The sequence below is a fragment of the Pongo abelii genome, chromosome 15, assembly GCF_028885655.2.
Source record: "Pongo abelii isolate AG06213 chromosome 15, NHGRI_mPonAbe1-v2.0_pri, whole genome shotgun sequence".
NCBI classification, from domain to species: Eukaryota; Metazoa; Chordata; class Mammalia; order Primates; family Hominidae; genus Pongo; species Pongo abelii.
The window spans coordinates 49,924,472-49,943,865 of NC_072000.2; the positions used below are offsets into that span (position 1 = coordinate 49,924,472).

Genomic DNA, 19,394 nt, shown 5'->3' on the forward strand with positions numbered 1-19,394 from the left:
ATCTCTTTTGGCAACACCCTCACAGACACACCCAGGAGAAATACTTTGCATCCTTCAATCCAATCAAGTTGACATTCAATGTTAACCATCACAAGTCTACCTCTTGTCGACTTGAATCCATACACATCTCCTGAAAAATATATAACTTCAAATAAAGACAATAATAAGGTCATAATTATGCCTAACATAATACAGCTATCCTTCATACAACCAGAAATGCACCAATCCCCAATCCCAATACTATTACATAAAGTTAACAACATTTCAGTGCTGGTATGAAGTCAATAAATCTTATGTCACATGATAAACAAAAAAGAAAGGAAATAAGATATTTTCTGAGTATAAGTGTATACATGCATGAACACGTTCTTAACAAAATAAGGAGGAAATGCTCAAAGCAATTATAGTCCTTGTTTCTACAACAGGTCACGTGGTCATAGCTGGTATTGATGACTACCTTCTTCTACTATCCATTCTGTATTCCCTTTGCCTTCAGCAAGCACCTCAGCAGGTCTTGATTTTTTTTTTTTTTTTAATCTATTGAAGTGACCCAAACCTTCATTCCTGAAGGGTCTGGGCCATTTTCAGTCCTGCCTGGATTGGATTGTTGTAGTTTGCCATTGACTTTAATCATAGGGCATGGTAATACTAAGAGACTCCCTAAAGCATCTCTAGTATTCCATGCATACTCTTCCTTACCTCTGCTGTGGAGTAGCAGACTGATTTCATCTTGATAGTTGGGGTCAGTCACCCCAGCCAATACTGTAACTCCATTCTTAGTCTGTTGACTTAGAGGTAGGAGGAGCCCAAAGTGGTGAAGTGCCAATCTTAACTTATAGTTTAACTGAATCGTTGTTCTGTCTCCTGGTGGCAGCATTCCTCCCTCTGGAGCTAGGACTTCTAGGCCAGCAGAGCGTAATGTTGTGGGAACAGGAAGCAAAAATGTTGCTAGTGGGTTACTAGGGGTGATGGTGAGTGGTGCCACTTTCATTTCCACCCTTTGATTCCTGGGCTTATGAATCCTGGCCATGGGAGAAACAGTAGCATATATTGGACACTGATTCAGAGCATACACAGCCTTCTGGAGAACTTTGTGCCAGCTCTTCAAAGGATTGTCACCTAGTTGGCATTATAATTGTGATTTCAAAAGGCAGTTCCACTGTACTATCAATCCAGCTGCTTCAGGATGATGGGGAACATGGCAAGACCAGTGAATTCCATGAGCATGAGGCCACTGCCACACTTCTTAACTGTAAAGTGAGTGCCTTGGTCAGAGGCAATGTTCTGTGAAATACCATGATGTTGGATAAGGCATTCCCTGAGTCCACAGATGGTAGTCTTGGTAGTATTGTCTGCAGGACAGGCAAACCCATATCCGGAGTAAGTGTCTATTCGGGTGAGGACAAAGAGGACAAATCACTACCCTTTTCCTGAAGGAAGAAGGACCAATATATCAAGCTGTTACCAAGTAGCTGGCTTATCACCCCAAGGAATGGTGCCATATCGAAGGCTCGGTGTTTGTTTCTGCTACTGGCAAATTGGGCAATCAGCAGTGTCTGTAGCCAGGTCAGCCTTGGTGAGTGGAAGTCCATGTTGCTGAATCCATGTGTAACCTCCATCGCTGCCACCATGGCCCCTTTGTTCATGGGCTCATTGGATGATGACAGGAGTGGCTGGGGAAGGAGGCTGGGGAAGGAGGCTGAGTGGGCCATCCCATCCACTTGATTATTAAAATCCTCCTCTGCTGAAGTCACCCTTTTGTGAGCATTCACATGAGATACAAATATCTTAACAGGTTTTGACCATTCGGAGAGGTCCATCCATGTGCCTCTTCTCCAAATTTCTTTGTCACTGATTTTCCAATCATGCTTCTTCCAAGTCCCTGACCATCCAGTCAAACCAATGGCTACAGCCCATGAATCAATATATAATCACACATATGGCCATTTTTTCTTTTAAGCAAAGTGCACAACCAGGTGCACTGCTCAAAGTTTTGCCCACTGGGAAGATTTCCCTTTGAAAGACTTCCTAGAAAGAGGCTGTAGTGCTGCAGCTGTCCACATTTGGGCGGTGCTTGCATATCGTGCAGAACCATCTGTAAACCAGGCTCCAGTCTTCTCCTCCTCTGCCAACTGATCATAAGGAACTCCACATGGGGCCATCGGTGCAGGCTGGGGGAGAGAAAGCAGGGTGGCAGGAGTGGGGATCATGGACATTTGAGCCACTTGCTCATGTAACTCATCTGTGTCCTCAGGACCTGCTCGAGCCCAGTCACATATATGCCACTTCCATTTGATGATGGAATGCTGCTGTGCATGCCTCACTTTATGGCCAGTTGGGTCAGAAAGCACCCAGTTCATGACAGGCAGTTCAGGTGGCATGGTGATTTGATGACCCATAGTTAAACATTCAGTTTCTACCAAAGCCTAGTAACAGTCTAAGAGCTCTTTCTCAAAAGAAGAGTAGTTATCTGCAGAAGATGGCAGGAACTTGCTAAAAAATCCTGGAGACCTTCACTGTGATTAATCTATGGGGGCCTGCCAGAGGCTCCAGACAGCATCCCTATCTGCCACTGACACCTCAAACACCATTGGATCTGCTGGGTCATATGGCCCAAGTGGCAGAGCAGCTTGCATAGCAGTCTGGACCTGTTGCGGAGCCTTCTCCTGTTCTGGACCCCACTCAAAACTGGCAGCCTTATGGGTCACATGATAAATGGGCCAGAGGAACACATCCAAATGAGAAATGTGTTGCCTCCAAAATCCAAATAGGCCCACTAGGCATTGTATTCCTTTCTTTGTTGTAGGAGGGATCAAATGCAGCAACTTATTTTTCACCCTGGAAGTAATATCTTGACAGGCCCTACACCACTGGACATTTTACTGAGGTAAAGGTCCCTGAATTTTAGTTGGATTTATTTCCCATCCTCTGACATTCAAATGTCTCACCAATAAGTCCAGTGTGTTTACTACTTCTTGCTCCCTGGATTCAGTCAGCCTAATGTCAACAATGTAATGAACCAGTGTGATATCTTGTGGAAGTGAAAAGAGATCAAGATCTTTGCAAACAAGATTATGGCAGAAAGCCAGAGAGTCGATATACCCCTGAGGATATTGCTGGCCTTCCCAGCTGAAGGCAAATTGCTTCTGATGTGCCTTATGGATAGGAATGGAGTAAAAGGCATTTGTCAAATCAGTGGCTGCATACCAGGTACCAGGAGATGTGTTGATTTTCTCAAGCAATGAAACCACATCTGGTACAGCAGCTGCAATTGGAGTCACAACTTGGTTAAGCTTACAATAATCCACTGTCATTCTCCATGATCTGTCTGTCTTCTGCACAGGCCAAATAGAAGAGTTAAATGGAGATGTGGTGAGAATCACCACCCCTGCATCTTTCAAGTCCTTGATGGTGGCACTAATCCCTGCAATCCCTCCAGGGATGCAATACTGTTTTTGATTTACTATTTTCCTAGGTAGAGGCAGCTCTAATGGCTTCCATTTGGCCTCTTCCATCATAATAGCCCTCACTCTACCAATCATGGAGCCAATATGGGGGTTCCAGCAGCTGCTAAGTATGTCTATGGCAATTATGCCTTCTGGCACTTGGGAAATGACCACAGGATGAGTCTGGGGATCCACTGGACCCACTGTAAGTCAGAACTGAGCTAATATTCCATTAATTACCTGGCCTCCATAAATCCCTACTTTAACTGGAGGACCACAAGGACATTTTGGTCCCCTGGAATTATCAGCTTAGAGCCAGTGTCTAGTAGTCCCCTAAAGGTCTGAGCATTTTCCTTTTCCAAATGCACAGTTACCCTGGTAAAAGTCCAGAGGTCTCCTTGGGGAAGGATGGGAGAAATATTAACAGCATAACTTGTCAATAGCGTAATGGGGTCCTTCCTCAAGGGTACCCAGCCTCCCCTTCGTTCAAAGGGTTCTGGGTCTGTACACTGGTTCAAATCTGGAAATTGATTGAGGGGCCGTGATCCTCTGTTTTTGTAATTCAAATTAGTCTTTTGTCCATTCAACTTGGAAGTTTTCTGCTTATATAAATTAAGAATGTAGTAGGCTTCCTATCAATTTTACTTCTAGGAACACTATGATCAATTAGCCAATGCCAGAGCTCTACATGAGTCAGACAATTCTGATTGCTGCTTTGCCTCTGATGTCCATTACAATAACTATGCCCACCTTGCCTTTAATGGTTGAGTGCCACCACTTGGCCCCTGCTACCTCAGGATGCAATTATTCCCATTGCATTTATGTTTTCCAATTGAGCCACTGTGGTTCCCACTGTGAGATCTAGCATACAGAGAAAAGCAGTCACAGAATTCTAAGGAAGCAGGTGCTCCCCTCACAAATCTATTTTACAACGTGTTGGTGAAGGGTGTGACTTCTGGGCCCTCCCAATTGGGATGAGTAGATCTAAAGTGACTAATCCACTCTAGCATTCCCATATCCCTGAGCCTTTGGATCCATTCCTCTATGTTAAACCAAGAGAGATTGGCATTTCCAGCTCACTCACAGTGGGCCATCTTTTGATCCATGTTTCAGCTAACCAAGCAGATAAACTATTAGAACCTTTTTATCTCCATGAGCTGCAACATTAAATGTAGAATCCCTGCTTAGTGAGCCCATATTAATAAATTCAGCCTAACCCATCCTTATGTTCCTTCCACCATTATCTCACACCCTTAATATTCATTCCTATGCCTGTTCTCCAGATTTCTGCTTATGTAAATTAGAAAACTCAAACAGTTCTTTTGGAGTATAGCACACCTTGTGGGACACCCTCTGAACCTCACCCCTAGGGACCTGCCAGGACATTAGTCAAGTTATAGGTCTAGAAGAAAACAGGGGTGTTAGTGGTGGGTCCTGAGGAGAATCAACATTGTTTTTTCTTGGCAACTGCCTCCAGGGAGGCCATCACTATTGCCTGAGGCAGTGCAAGGTTAATCTCCTCAGACAAAGATGAAAAGGCTGATAGCAGTGTGAGTTGGGGAGGGGATGTTGCCACCACTAGGGATGGGGAAGCTGTTTCCTCTGGCAAAAAAGGGCTCATCAGAGTTTACAAGCTCAGTGTCCCCAATTTCATCAGGGTCCTCCCACACATCCCTATTCTAAGTTGCAGGATCCCATTCTTTTCCAATAAGTGCCCTCACTTTAACAGTAGACATCTGGTGGACTGTGCGTGCACATTTTGTTGCAGGTCAGCACTCACATGATAAGAGCTTGTGTCTGATTTTCCACAATTTCAGCCTTTTGTCTACAGGAGATAAGACTCTCACTCAGGGCAGTCTTAGAAGACGTGAGCCTCAGTATGTGTTTCTGGAGTCAGGAGTTAGAATCCCGGTGCTCATCCTTTTCTTTCATCATTTTGTCCAGTAAACTGAGGAGCACCCAACCAACTTCATTATATTTTTTGTTTCTCTACATGTGGTCAAAGTTATTATGTATAGAGTCACTAAACTCCTTGCCTCTCATGAGCAGTGAATAAGGAGTATCAAATGCATTTATTTTGCATAACTCTCTAAACAGTTCATGCCAAAGACCATCAGTATGAACTATTAGAAGAAGAGTCCTTAACATTTTGGGCTTTAAATATATTAAGCAGCTAACTCCAGAAACTCCAAAACCAACTAAAGAAATCCATCCTTAAAATTCTGTTCCTCTAAAACCACTCCTGGTACCAAAATCAGTATTAGTCAGGGTTCTCTTAAGGGACAGAACTAATAGAATAGATGAATATATGAATGGGGAATTTATTAAGGAGAATTGACTCACATGATCACAAGGTAAAGGCTGTCTGCCAACTGAGGAGCCAGGAAGCCAATCTGAGTCCCAAAACCTCAAAAGTAGGGAATCTGGTAATGCAGCCTTCAGTCTATGGCCAAAGGTCTGACAGCCACTGACAAATCACCGGTGTAAGTCCAAGAGTCCAAAAGCTGAAGAACTTGGAGTCTGATGTTCAAGGGCAGGAAGCATCCAGGATGGGAGGAAGATGGAGGCCAGAAGACTCAGGCCATTCTAACCTTTCCACACTCTTCTGCCTGCTTTTACCCTAGATGCACTGGCAGATGATTAGATGGTGCCCACCCAGATTGCAGATGGGTCTGCCTCTCCTAGTCCACTGACTCAAATGTTAATCTCTTTTGGCAACACCCTCACAGACACACCCAGTAACAACAATTTGCATCTTTCAATCTGATCAAATTGATACTCAATATTAATTATCACAGTACCCTTTGATCAACACCACCACATTCCCCATGCCCCATTAGCCTTTTTGAGTTTGATTGTTATCTATTTCACATATAATTGAGATCATGCCACATTTGTTTTTCTGCTCCTGGCTTCTTTCAGTTAGCAAAATGTTTTCCACATTCATTCAGGTAGTTACAGAAATTCTTTTCACTTAAAGATGAATAGTATTCCATTGTGTATATGTACTACATGTTCTTTATTCAGTCATCCACTGATGGAGACTTAAGTTGATTCCATACCTTGGCTATTGTGAACAGTGCTGCAATGAACAAGAAGTGCAGATATCTGTTTAACATACTGATGTAAAATCTTTTGGATGTATACTCAGAAATGATATTATTGAATTATTTGGTAATTCTATTTTTATTTTTTTAGAAACTCCCATACAGTTTTCATAATGGCTGTGCTAACTCACATTCCCATCAACTGTGTACAAAAGTTTCTTTTTTCCTCATCTTCTCCAACACTTGTTATCTTTCATTTTTTGATAATAGCTATTGTGACGAGTGTAAAATAGTATCTCATTATAGTTTTAATATGCATTTTCCTAGTGATTAGTGATGTATGTTTTCAAATACCTGTTGGCCATTTTTATGTCTTCTTTTGAGAAATGCCAATTGAATTTTTTGTCCATTTTTTAATCAGGTTGTTTTCTTGCTATTGAGTTGTTTGAGTTCCTTATATACTTTAGATATTAACCCCATATGAGATGTATGTTTTGCAAATATTTTTCCCAAATATGTAGGTTGTCAGTTAACTCTTAATTGTTTCTTTTTCAGTGTAGAGGTATTTTATTTTGATATAATCCCATTATCTATTTTTGCTTTTGTTGGCTGACCTTTTGGGGTCCATTTAAAAAATCATTGCCTAGTCAAATGTCATCCAGCTTTTCCATTATATTTTTTTCTAGTAGTTTTACAGTTTCAGGTGTTACATTTAAGTTTGTAATCCATATTGAGTGGATTTTTGTATATGGTGTGAGATAAGGGTCCAGTTTTATTCTTCTGCATGTATCAAGTATTTCCAACATCATTTATTAAAGAGACGGTCCTTCCACAATTGTGCATTTTTGGAAACTTTGTTGAAAATCAATTGTAAAGTCATGGGTTCATTTTTGGGTTCTCTATTTGTTTCATTGGCTGATGTGTCTATTTTTATGGCAATACCACATTGGTTTAATTACTATAGCTTTGTAAAATAGTTTAAAATCAGGTAGTGTGATGCTTCTGCTTTGTTACTTTCCTCAAGATTAGCTTGGCTGTTCAGGTTTTTTGTGGTTCTATATGAATTGCAGGATCATTTCTTCAATTTCTGGGAACAGTTACTATAATTTTAAAAGGTATTGCATTGAATCTGCAAATATATACTTTGAGTAACAGTGACATTTCAACCACATTAATTCTTGCAATTAACAAACATGAAATAACTTTTCATTTATTTGTGTTATTGTCTTTAATTTATTTCATTAATGTTTTATAGATTTTAGTGTGTAGATCTTTCACTTCCTTGGTTAGATTTATTCCTAAGTATCCTCTTTTTATGTAGCTATTGTAAATGAGAGATTGTTTTCATAATTTCTTTTTTGGATAGTTTGCTGTTAGAATATAGGACATTAATTATTTTTGTGTGTTGATTTCATATTCTGCAACTTTATTTATCATGTCTTCATTTTTTGTGGAGTATTAGGGTTTTCTATGTATAAGATCATGTCATCTCCAAACAGGGACTATTTAGTTTTCCTTTCCAATTGGAATACTCTTATTTGTTTTCCTCACCTAATTGCTCTGGTAAGATCTTCCAATACTATATTGAATAGAAGTGGTGAGGGCAGGCATAATTATCTTATTCCTTTGAGGAAAACATTTCCACTTTTTATATTGTGCTTAATGTCAGCTGAGGGCTTGTCATATACATCCTTCATTGTGTTGTGATACATTTCTTTTGTACCTAGTTGGTTGAGAGTATTTATCATGAAAAGATGTTGAAATTTGTCAAATCCTTTACTGAATCTTTTGAAATGATCATATGGTTTTTATTCATTTTGTTCATGTGATGTATCACATTTATTGATTTGTGTATATTGAGCCATTCTTCTACCCCAGGAATAAATCCCACTTGATCATGGTAAACGATCCTTTTAATATGCTATTGAATTTTGTTTGCTTATATTTTGTTAAGAATTTCTGTAGCAAAAAATGCTACATGTTCAGCAGTTCAGCAATACTGGCCTGTAATTTTTTTTCTTGTAATGTCCTTATCTGGCTTTGCAATCAGGGCAATTCTGGCATTATAGAAAAGAGTTTGAAAGTGTTTCCTCATCTCCAATATATTGGAAGAGTTTGAGAAAGATTGTTTGGTAGAATTTAGTAGTGAAGCCATCTGGTCCTGGGCTTCTCTTTTATTAGATACTTTTTATTACTAATTCAATCTCTTTACTCATTGAACTATTCAGATTTGGTATTTCTTTTATACTCAGTCTTGGTAGATTGTGTGTGTCTAGGAATTTATTTATGTCTTCCAGGTTATTCAGTTTGTTGGGTATAATTATAATCATAATAATTGCTTATGATTCTTTATATTGTTATAGTATCATTTTTAATGTCTTCTGTTTCATTTCTGGTTTTGTTTATTTGAGTATTACTTTTTTCTTAATCTAGCTAAGAGTTTGTCAGTTTGGTTTTTCTTTTCAAAAAACCAACTGTTAGTCTTCTTAATATTTTCTATATTTTTTTCTAGTCTCTATTTCTGTTCTGATCTTCATTTCTTTTCTTCTAGAAACTTTAGTCCTATTATTTTTCCTCATTTTCTTATTCCTTATACTTAATGTTAGCTTGTTTATTTGAGACCTCTCTTCTTTTTAAATAGGGGTGTTTTGGGTATAAACTTTCCTGTTAGAACTACTTTTGCTTCATCTGTATTAGTCCATCCTCATACTGCTATAAAGAGCTTCCCTGAGACTGGGTAATTTATAAAGGAAAGGGGTTTAATTGCCACAGTTCCACATGGCTGAGGAAGCCTCAGGAAACTTACAATAATGGCAGAAAACAAAGCAGGCATGTCTTACATGGCAGCAGGCAAGAGAGAGGGAATAAATGAAAGAGAAACTTCCAAATACTTATAAAACCATCAGATCTTGTGAGGACTCACTTACTATCATGAGAACAGCATGGGGGAAACTGCCCCCATGATCCAATCACCTTCTGCCAGTTCTCTTCCTCAACACCTGGGAATTAGAATTCAAGTGGAGTTTGGGCAGAAACAGAAAACCTAACCATATCAGCATCCCGTAAGTTTTGGTATGTTGTGTTACCATTTTTATTTTTCTCATGATATTTTTAATTATCTTTTTATTTCTCTTTACTCATTGATTTTTCAGGAGCATATTTTTAAATTTCTATCTGTGAATTTCTCAAGATTTCTCCTCTTACTTTTTTTTCATGGCATTGTGATTGCAAAAGATAATTGATCATAGCAGATTTTGTCATTTTAATTTTTTCAGACTTGTTTTGTGACCTAACACATGATCTGTCTTGGAGAATGTTGCCTGAAAAGGTATATTCTGTTGCTGTTTGATGGAATGTTCTGTGTATGTCCTTTAGGTCAATTTGATCCAAAATGTAGCCAAAGACCAATGTTTTCCTGTCAATGTTGGGTCTAGATCATCTTTCCATCATTGAAAGTGGATACTGAAGTTCTCTACTATTATTGTATTGCAGTTTATCTCTACCTCAGATTCTTTGTTTTATATATTTAGATACTCTGATATTGGGTACATATATAACTATTATATCCTCTGGATGAGTTGTCTTCTGTTAGAAATATATAATAACCTTCTTTGACACTGTTTATTTTTTGTCTCAACATCTATTTTGTCTGATGTAAGTATAGTTAATCCTGTTCTCTTTTTATTTTTACTTATGTAGAATTGTTTTTTCATTCTTCACTTTCAGTCTATGTGTGTTCTTAAAATTGAGGCAGGTCTCTTGTAGGCAGAATATATTTGGATATTTTTAAAAAATCCATTCAGTCACTGTGTCTTTTTGTTGGATTATTTAATACATTCCAGGCTATTGATAGGTAAAAAATACTGTCATTATTTACTTTGTCTTTCTGGTTGTTTTATAGATGTTTTGTTCCTTCCTCTCTTGCCATCTTACTTTGTGTCTTGATGCTTATCTGTACTGGCATGCTTTTAATGCTTTTGTGCATGTACTATAGATTTCTATTTTGTGGTTGTCATGAAGCTTATATAAAATATTTTATAACAGGTTATTTCAAGCTAATGTTGTTCCATCATTCCCATAGGCTTTCTTCATTCTTTTTCAACTTAACTTTTACAGCATACAAGCACTCTACACTTTTGACCCCTATTCTATGTTTTTGTTGTTAAAATTCATGTCTGTTTATATTTGGTATTTCTTAAGAGTTTAGCTATAGTTGTTTTTGATAGTTTTGTCTTTTAATATTTGTGCTAGAGATAAACTTGCTTTACAGTCCTAGAGTATTTTTAATATGAACTTGTTTTACTTATACCATTACAAATTGTGCTTTTATATGCTTAATGTTATTAGTTAGCAGCCTTTTGCTTTAGTTTAAATAATTCCCTGTTATAATTCCTCTTAGATAGGCCTAGTGATGACTAACTTCCTTCGCTTTTGTTCTTTAGGGAAAGTTTTTATTTCTATCTCATTTATGAAGGATAGTTTTGCTGGGTAAAGCATTCTTGTTTTTTGTTTTTTGTTTTTTTCCTCCTCCAGCACCTTGAATATATCATCATACTCTCTCCTGGACTGCATGGTTTCTGCTTATGAATTTACTGATAGCCATATTGAGATTCTCTTATATATGATGTGTTTCTTGTCTCCTGTTGCTCTCATAATTTTTTCTTTGTCTTTAATTTTTGATAGTTTCATTATCATGTATCTTGATGAACTCCTCTTTGGATTGAAATTGGAGACCTCTGTACTTCTTCAGATTTGAGAATTTTTCAACCATTGTTTCTTTAAACATGCTTTCTGGTCCTTTTTCTTTCCTCATTCTGCAATTTGTATTACAAAAATGTTAGTCCTGTTAATGTTGTTCTGTCATTCCCATAGGCTTTCTTTATTCTTTTTCATAGTTTTTGCTTGTTTTCTGACTGGATAATTTCAAATACTCTGTCCTTGAGCTCACTGTTTTTTTTTTTCTTTGATTTGATCATGTCCCCTATTGAAGTTTTCTATTGATTTTTTTAAACTTTTAATCATTGTATTCTTCATCTCTAGGATTTCTATTTTTTTCTGTTTCTACCTTTTTGGTTTGTTTGTATATTGTTTTCCAAGTTTCATTTAATTTTCTATCCATATATTCTTGTAGCTCATTGATATTCTTTAAGGGAATCATTCTGAATTATCTGTCAGTCATTTTATAGATCTCCATTTCCTCAGGGGTTATTATTGGAGCTTTATTAGTTTCTTTTGGAGGTGTCATGATTCCCTGATTCTTCACAATCTTTGTGTCCTTGTGTTGGTTTCTGTGTATTTAAGCAAACAGCTACTTCTTCCAGCTTTTGCAGGTGTTCTTTTGGCAGGAATAGACCTTTAATACTTAGTTTAGCCTGTGATTTTGAGCAAGTGAGTTGGTAAGAACCCCATGTAGGCAGGGCTTGCTGTCATGTTCTTTAGTTAATAGGGTTGCTGCCTTTGCTCTGAGGTTAAAGATGTCTGCTGGTTGGTCTCCACTGCCTGGCAAAACTACTGGCTTGGCTTTTCAACTGATAGAGCTGCTAGCTTGGAACCACAATCATAACTGATTGGGCAGGATTTCAGGGTATATTCCTTGGCTGGATGGTAACACTATTTGTGATTCACACTTGGGCAAGTCTACAGGATGGGTTTGAGTTCTCACAGAGTCATTGCTTAAAATATATGGGTCTAGAGACTATTAGTTATAGGAATAAATGGTTGAGGCTTGTCTCCCTGCCTGGATAGGGACTTGGAATGGGCTTTGAGTCTGGGCATAGCTTCTGTTTGGACTCCTGGGTTAGGCAGCTCCAACCCTATGCTCCATAGAAAGGTGTTCTGATTGTATTTCTTTGCCTGGGTGGGGAATTGGAGGCTTAGCCATGCTGCTGTTTAGACTCCTGGGTTGGGCAGGTTTATCTCCTAAACTCCACAGAAGTTCAGTGTTGTGGACATTTTCTTGCCTAAGCAGGACCTTGAGGTGGGCTCAGAGGCTTTGCTGGGAATGTCTATCCCTCATGCTCTACTTAAGGACATGGAGGCTGCTATCTCTTTGCCTGGGTGAGGCCTTAGAATGGGTTCTGAGGCTGGACATAGACACTGGCCATCCAAAGATCCAAACAAGTTTAAACTTCCCACTGCATCTCTGGGAGTGAAAAAGTTTGGCTTTGTGGGTCTATGCCTTTGGCTGGTATCTACGATAGGATGCTACTGCTAGCAGAAATACATAGCTGCCACCAAGATCTGCATGCTGGTTACTCAAGCTCCACTTTCTTTATATCTACCTGACCCCTGGTGCTATAGCCCTGCTGTCACCTGCAGTGTTCCTTGCAATCCAAGACAGGAGTGGGCTTCCTAGGAAGTATCTCAAAATGCTAGGGAAGCTGGATATCTACCTACAATTTTCTTTTCCCACTGTAGAAGCTGTGGGACCAAGGGGTTCTTCTTTTGTGTCACTGTGCCTACTTGGAAATGAGAAGGAGCAACACAGCCATAGTGAGACTGTTTCTCTTACCCTTCTAATGAGGTTTTTATGAGGTTAGGTGCTTCACATTTCCAAGCCTTAGGGTTTTCACAAAGGTGTTCTTGTCTGTAGATAGTCCCTACTTGAACTTTCTGTGGGGAGTGATAAGTCCTGAGACCTTCCATTCTTATTGCTGATGTCCATTTCCATGCTTCATTCTTTCAAATGTTTTCATTATTCTTCTCAATTATCCTTATTACATTTTTAGTCAAACCTTCTTTACCCTTATAATTTATTATTCATTTTTAAAATCTGAGATAATTTTGCTTTTTTCTTATTGAATTTAGGTCTTATGAATAATTTCACATCTTTTGGTTTTATCCATCTCTTTTTAGTTTTTTTAAAAATATGTGCATTAAGATTTGTTTTAAAAATACAAATGCTTGTTCCGTGATATTTAATTCAGGTTGCAGTGTTGTATTACATTTTTCCTTTGTTTTATGGTTGATTTTGAGAGGAAAATTTTTATCTACAAAAATATTTTTTCTCATTTTCTTTCTTTTTACAGTGAATTTATATGGATATTATCTGCCATTTTCTGTTCTCTTGAAATATCATATTTCCTGAATCACCAGTAATAGGTGACAGAGGCTAGGTAGGAATAAGGAGTTAGAGAGTCTTTACTTGTCTTTTAGTTCGACATTTCCTGTTCTACTGGCATGAGGAAGTTCAGGTTTTTTAATATATGGGGCTTTTTAGGGTGTCTGCTGATTTTGTGATTGTCTTTTGTTTTGGTAGAATCTTTAAATTCTACTGCTTGCATCTCTCTTCCACTCCTCCATGGAATACCTAAAGTATACGTCCTCTTTATTTGGGTTTTCTCTCTTTTTCTTAGAAAGCAGTATCCTCCTAAGACTATTGTCCCAATGCACTTTTAAGCCTCCGACTTTTAATTCTATTATAGCCAGTTTTCTGAACCAACAGGTCTCAGGTTGCTCTCAGTATTTCCTCCCAAAAGGGGAAGGCCTCTTTTTGATGATAGTAATTTTTATTTATCTTCTTTTACCCCAAGATCTGCAGAGTTTTCTCCTATTCTTTGTATCGTGTTTGCCTGACTTTCCGGTACTTCCTGAACTCTGGAGCTGGCTCTGCTGGTATAAGATATTTATTTTTCAACAAACATGCAAATTAAGTTTTACAATATGTTCTGTCTTCTTACACTATAGACATGGATTATAAGGGTTCTGTTTGCAGTCTTTATTGAATAATATGGTTTCTAAATTGTATGAAGTGCTTTAGATTCAGGTAGCCATTTTTATTTGTCAGAAACATGCAATCCTCTCCCATACATATTAATACTTTAAAAAAAATTAGAGTGTGAAAATTTCTGATATTAGGGAACTAAGCAAGATACGTCATAAAGAATCAAGAGACTTAATGGTCTTTAAATAAAAGGTTTGGTATCTTAAGAACATCTCAGAAAATTTCATTTAGTGTATATACTATTCTTAGAGAATGCCACCGACATAAATTGAAGTTCAGCATGGTTGAATACATAAAACAATAATGAAAGATCAATTTTGAAAGATGTTTTTGGGTCTGAAGCAGCCTACAAAGTGCAGCTGGCTTGTCATGTAGGGAAAAATAATGAGGAAGTAATTTATCTTTGTTAATAACTGAGGAACAGTAAATGCACACTTGAACTTGGTGCCCCTGTGGATGATACTTTGTACTGCTATATTAAGAAGAAATAATTTTTTTCTCATGGGTTCAATCAAGCTAGGAAGAATAAAGTTTTAAGTTCTCTCAGCTTCGAGCAGTCCAGTAGGGAAAAACTAAGATTATGTCTCATTACTGTGAATCTTTTTTTTTTTTTTTAGTAAAATTATCAGAGGGAATTAAAATGCTTGAAAACTGAAAGAGATAAATGATGTGGTTTTTCTTGAAAGAATAATCATCCTTGTGATGCACATAATAATTTCACTGACCAAAAATAAATCAGTGTATTTTTCAGCTTTCTTAAGTGACTTTAAAAATATCACCAAACTTTAATGTGCCATTTTATTGTAATAGTTATATCAGTTGAAAATATGACATTGTAATATGTGTACCTTTGACATTTGAGAAATTGAATGATTTAAGATATTGAAAGAGTTTCTGTTTAATGTATGCCTAATCTTCCATAAAAACCTGTAGCAAATGCTAAATATGAAATATTTTCTATGTAACTAAGGCTAAATATGTTTAGTCTCATCACTTCTACTTAACATTCTACTGGAAGTTTTATCTAGTACAGTAGGCAAGTGAAATAATACAAACATGAAAATAATTTAAAGATGAGACAAATGAAGGTTATAAAAGTTAAGCAACTTATCAGTGGTCACAAAAGTAGTAAACTGTAAAGCAGTATTCAAATACGGATGTTGCGTGGAGGGGTATTTATCTTGGGAGGATTCTTAACCTCTAGAATGTTGGGACTATGAGGAAAAAGACAATTTCTTATTAAGACTAATAGCTAGGTAACAGTGAATTTCCAGTAATAATATGGATGGTTCCTGACTTCCAGTGGTTCAACTTCTGAGTTTTGGACTTTACAGTGGTGCAAAAAAATGATAAACATGCAATAAAAACTCTACTACACAGTTTGAATTTTTATCTTTTCCTGGAATATGCGGTAAGATACTCTCTCATGATGCTATGTAGCAGCAGAAACCTGCAGATCTGATAGCCACTTGATCACAAGAGTAAACAACTGATACTCTACAGTGTGCTGTGTTGTGAGAAGATTTTGTGCAACTGCAGGCTAAGGAAAGTGTTCTGAGTATGTTTAAGGTAGGCTAAGCTAAGCTATAACGTTCGATAGCTTAGGTGTATTAAGTACATTTTCAACTTAATATATTCAACTTGAGTTTATTGAGATGTAACCTCATTGTAAGTCAAGAATCGTCTGTTATCTGTGTTTCCTATAAAAACTAAAATTATTTTCTAAAATAACCTTAAGCAGCTTTTTTTTTGTTGTTGTTGAATTTCTATACTTAGTAAACCTGTTGAAAACCTAGTTTTTGTTTTTAGGATACATGAATAGTCCTTAAAACTCATAGATTTATAATGAGGCACCAGAAAGCACTAACAGGTAAATTATTCAAAAATATTAGATAGAGGCTAAGAAAGAGTTTAGGTCATGACCAATAAGTGCAGATTATCAGTTTTGAATGTCTCTAACTTAATTATGAATCGACAGCTAGACCAAGGATAGGTGCCCTGTTCTTCAAATAACTAAACATTGAAAGTGATGACTATGAACCTGGGTCTTCTAAACACATAAAAATTATGTAGAGGCAGGCGATAATTTTTCTCCTATGAAAAGTATCACAGGAGGGTTTGAATTGTATTTATGTGCAAGAATCTTTGATGCATACCATGACAGGCATAACTACATTCCACGATGGACATAACTAGGCCAGACATATAGTCTCCAATCCCTTAGAGCAAGAGTGGAGCTCCCTGTAGTAGGCAATTACAGCTTCATTTCTCCCTATGGGTGGGGATTTGCATTTTATCAAGAAATAAGACTTCACGGTGAATAGAAACAGGCTTGGTTCTTTTATTTATTTATTTAGAGACGGAGTTTTGTTCTTGTCGCCCAGGCTGGAGTGCAATGGCTCCATCTAGGCTCACTGCAACTTCTGCCTCCCAGGTTCAAGCGATTCTCCTGCCTCAGCCTTCCGAGTAGCTGGGATTACAGGTATGCGCCACCATGCCCAGCTAATTTTTGTATTTTTAGTAGACAGAGTTTCACCATGTTGGCCAGGCTGGTCTTGAACTCTTGAGCTCAGGTGATCCACTCAACCTGCCTTGGCCTCCCAAAGTACTGGGATTACAGGCATGAGCCACCATGCCCAACGAGGCTTGGTTCTTTTAAATAGGGAGTTTAAACTTGAGAAAGCCCAGATGGTCACATTAGGAAAAGCACTGTTCATGATAATAATTTTATCATATTTATAGGGCTGGAAGATATGGAAGAAAAGAAATGGAATATGGAATCTTCTTGTGTATTTCTTCTGTTTTTAAGTTAGCCTGAAACTCTACTCCTCAGAATTTCTCTTAGCGAAAGATGTAGAATTGCTCAGAGACACTGTCTTTAAAAACAAAACAACAACAAAAAACTTAAAAAAAAACTTATAAAATGATTTATATGTGAAAAATTCTGATGCTCTGTGTTTATTTTACTTAAGTATAAAGAATCTTTTCAGGGACATATTTTTTATAGGATGTGAGGTTAAATTTAGATTTTCAAAAAGATGCAAGTAAAGGTTGTTGAGAGAATAAAAGAGTAAAAAGAGTGTGATTTTGTGTCATAAAATTTTCTATATTTAGAAAGATTGTGAAGTAGTTAAACTGTGATCACAAAATACGTCTATTCAGCTAAGATTTGAATAATTTTTTCTTGAAAGAAGAGTATGATTTTGAAAAGATCTATAACCTTTAGTGTGGCTATCTATATAGCTATCTATCTATAGCTATCTATATATATATATAGATAGCTATATCTATCTATAGATACAGATATCTATATATATAGATAGCTATATCTATCTATAGATACAGATATCTATATATATAGATAGCTATATCTATCTATAGATACAGATATCTATATACATAGATAGCTATATCTATCTATAGATACAGATATCTATATATATAGATAGCTATATCTATAGATACAGATATCTATATATATAGATAGCTATATCTATAGATACAGATATCTATAGATAGATAGCTATATCTATCTATAGATACAGATATCTATATCTATAGATAGCCATATCTATCTATAGATACAGATATCTGTATCTATAGATAGCCATATCTATCTATAGATACAGATATCTATATATATAGATAGCCATATCTATCTATAGATACAGATATCTATATATATATATAGATAGCTATATCTATCTATAGATACAGATATCTATATATATATATAGATAGCTATATCTATCTATAGATACAGATTTCCTTAGCTTCTAAAACCTGAGGATGGGTTGCTACACACAATAGTATAGATGAATCTCTCTAACAGGATGTTGGGCAATTATGCAATTCTCCAAATAACATAAAGAGTAGATTCCATTTATATAAAGCAAAAAGGGAGGCAAAATAAAATTAAATGTTTTAGGCAGTTATAACAGTGCTAAAATCCTGAAAATCAAGGAAATGTTTATCTCAGAAGCCAGGACAGTGGTTAACCCTGGGCTAAAATAGGGGGTTGGGATTTGATAGGACAAAGGAGTGGTATTTATTTATTTATTTATTTATTTATTTATTTATTTATTTATTTTTGAGACAGTCTTGTTCTGTTGCCAAGGCTGGTGTGCAGTGGTGAGGTTTCTGCTCACTGCAACCTCAATCTCTCGGGTTCAAGCAATTTTCCTGCCTTGGCCTCCCAAGCAGGGATTACAGGCGCACACCACCACACATCGCTAATTTTTGTATTTTTAGTAGAGACGAGGTTTCACCATGCTGGCCAGGCTGGTCTCAAACTCCTGACCTCAAGCGATCTACCCACCTCGGCCTCCCAAAGTGCTGGGATTACAGGCATGAGCCACTGTGCATGGCCAGGAGTGGGCTTTATGCAGTGCAACAGTGATTCTATTTCCCAGCCTCACAGGTGGCCACAAGTATGTTGTCTTTATTTTTAAATTGTACATGCATGGGCAGGGCATGGTGGCTCAGGCCTGTAATCCCAGGACTTTGGGAAGCCGAGGCGGGCAGATCACCTGAGGTCAGGAGTTTGAGACCAGCCCTGCCAACATGGTGAAACCGTGTCTCTACTAAAAATAAAATTAGTCGGATGTGGTGGCAGGCACCTGTAATCCCACCTACTTGGGAGGCTGAGGCAGAAGAATCGCTTGAACGTGGGAGGCGGGGGTTGCAGTGAGCCGAGATCAAAGCCACTGCACTCCAGCCTGGGCAACAAAGTGAGACTCTGTCTCCAAAAAAAAAAAAGTGTACATGCATGTTTTGTGCATTCTTCTGTTTGTATGTATCTCAGAGAAAAATATTTATAAAGGTTGAAAACAAGATAAAATAATAAAAATTCTCCCAAGGAGGAAAACCATATTTCTAACTTGTAGTGCAAAAAAAAAAAAAAAGGATGTTCTAAATTAGTATTTTACAAAGTAACTTAACAGCATTTTGATTGCATGGGTAATATTTTCCAATAGAACCTATTAATTTTTACCTTATATGTTTAGCTATAACTTTCTTCTAGAATATCAATTTATAAATAGTTATGATGTGCCCTTAATTTATGTGGTTAATGTAAAACTTATCACAGTGAAGAAACAAAGCATTAGTGTTGGAAGTGTATATCATTCCTGCTGTTTTTAAAAGCATTATGTATATGACTTTTAAACAAATTTACTT

General features: G+C 37.2%; 1 pseudogene; it reads right to left on the reverse strand.

Annotated features, from left to right (window-relative positions):
* Positions 1–401: 401 nt before the first annotated feature.
* On the reverse strand, positions 402–13,138 carry LOC129049986 (uncharacterized; annotated as a pseudogene).
* Between the last annotated feature and the right edge of the window lie 6,256 nt (positions 13,139–19,394).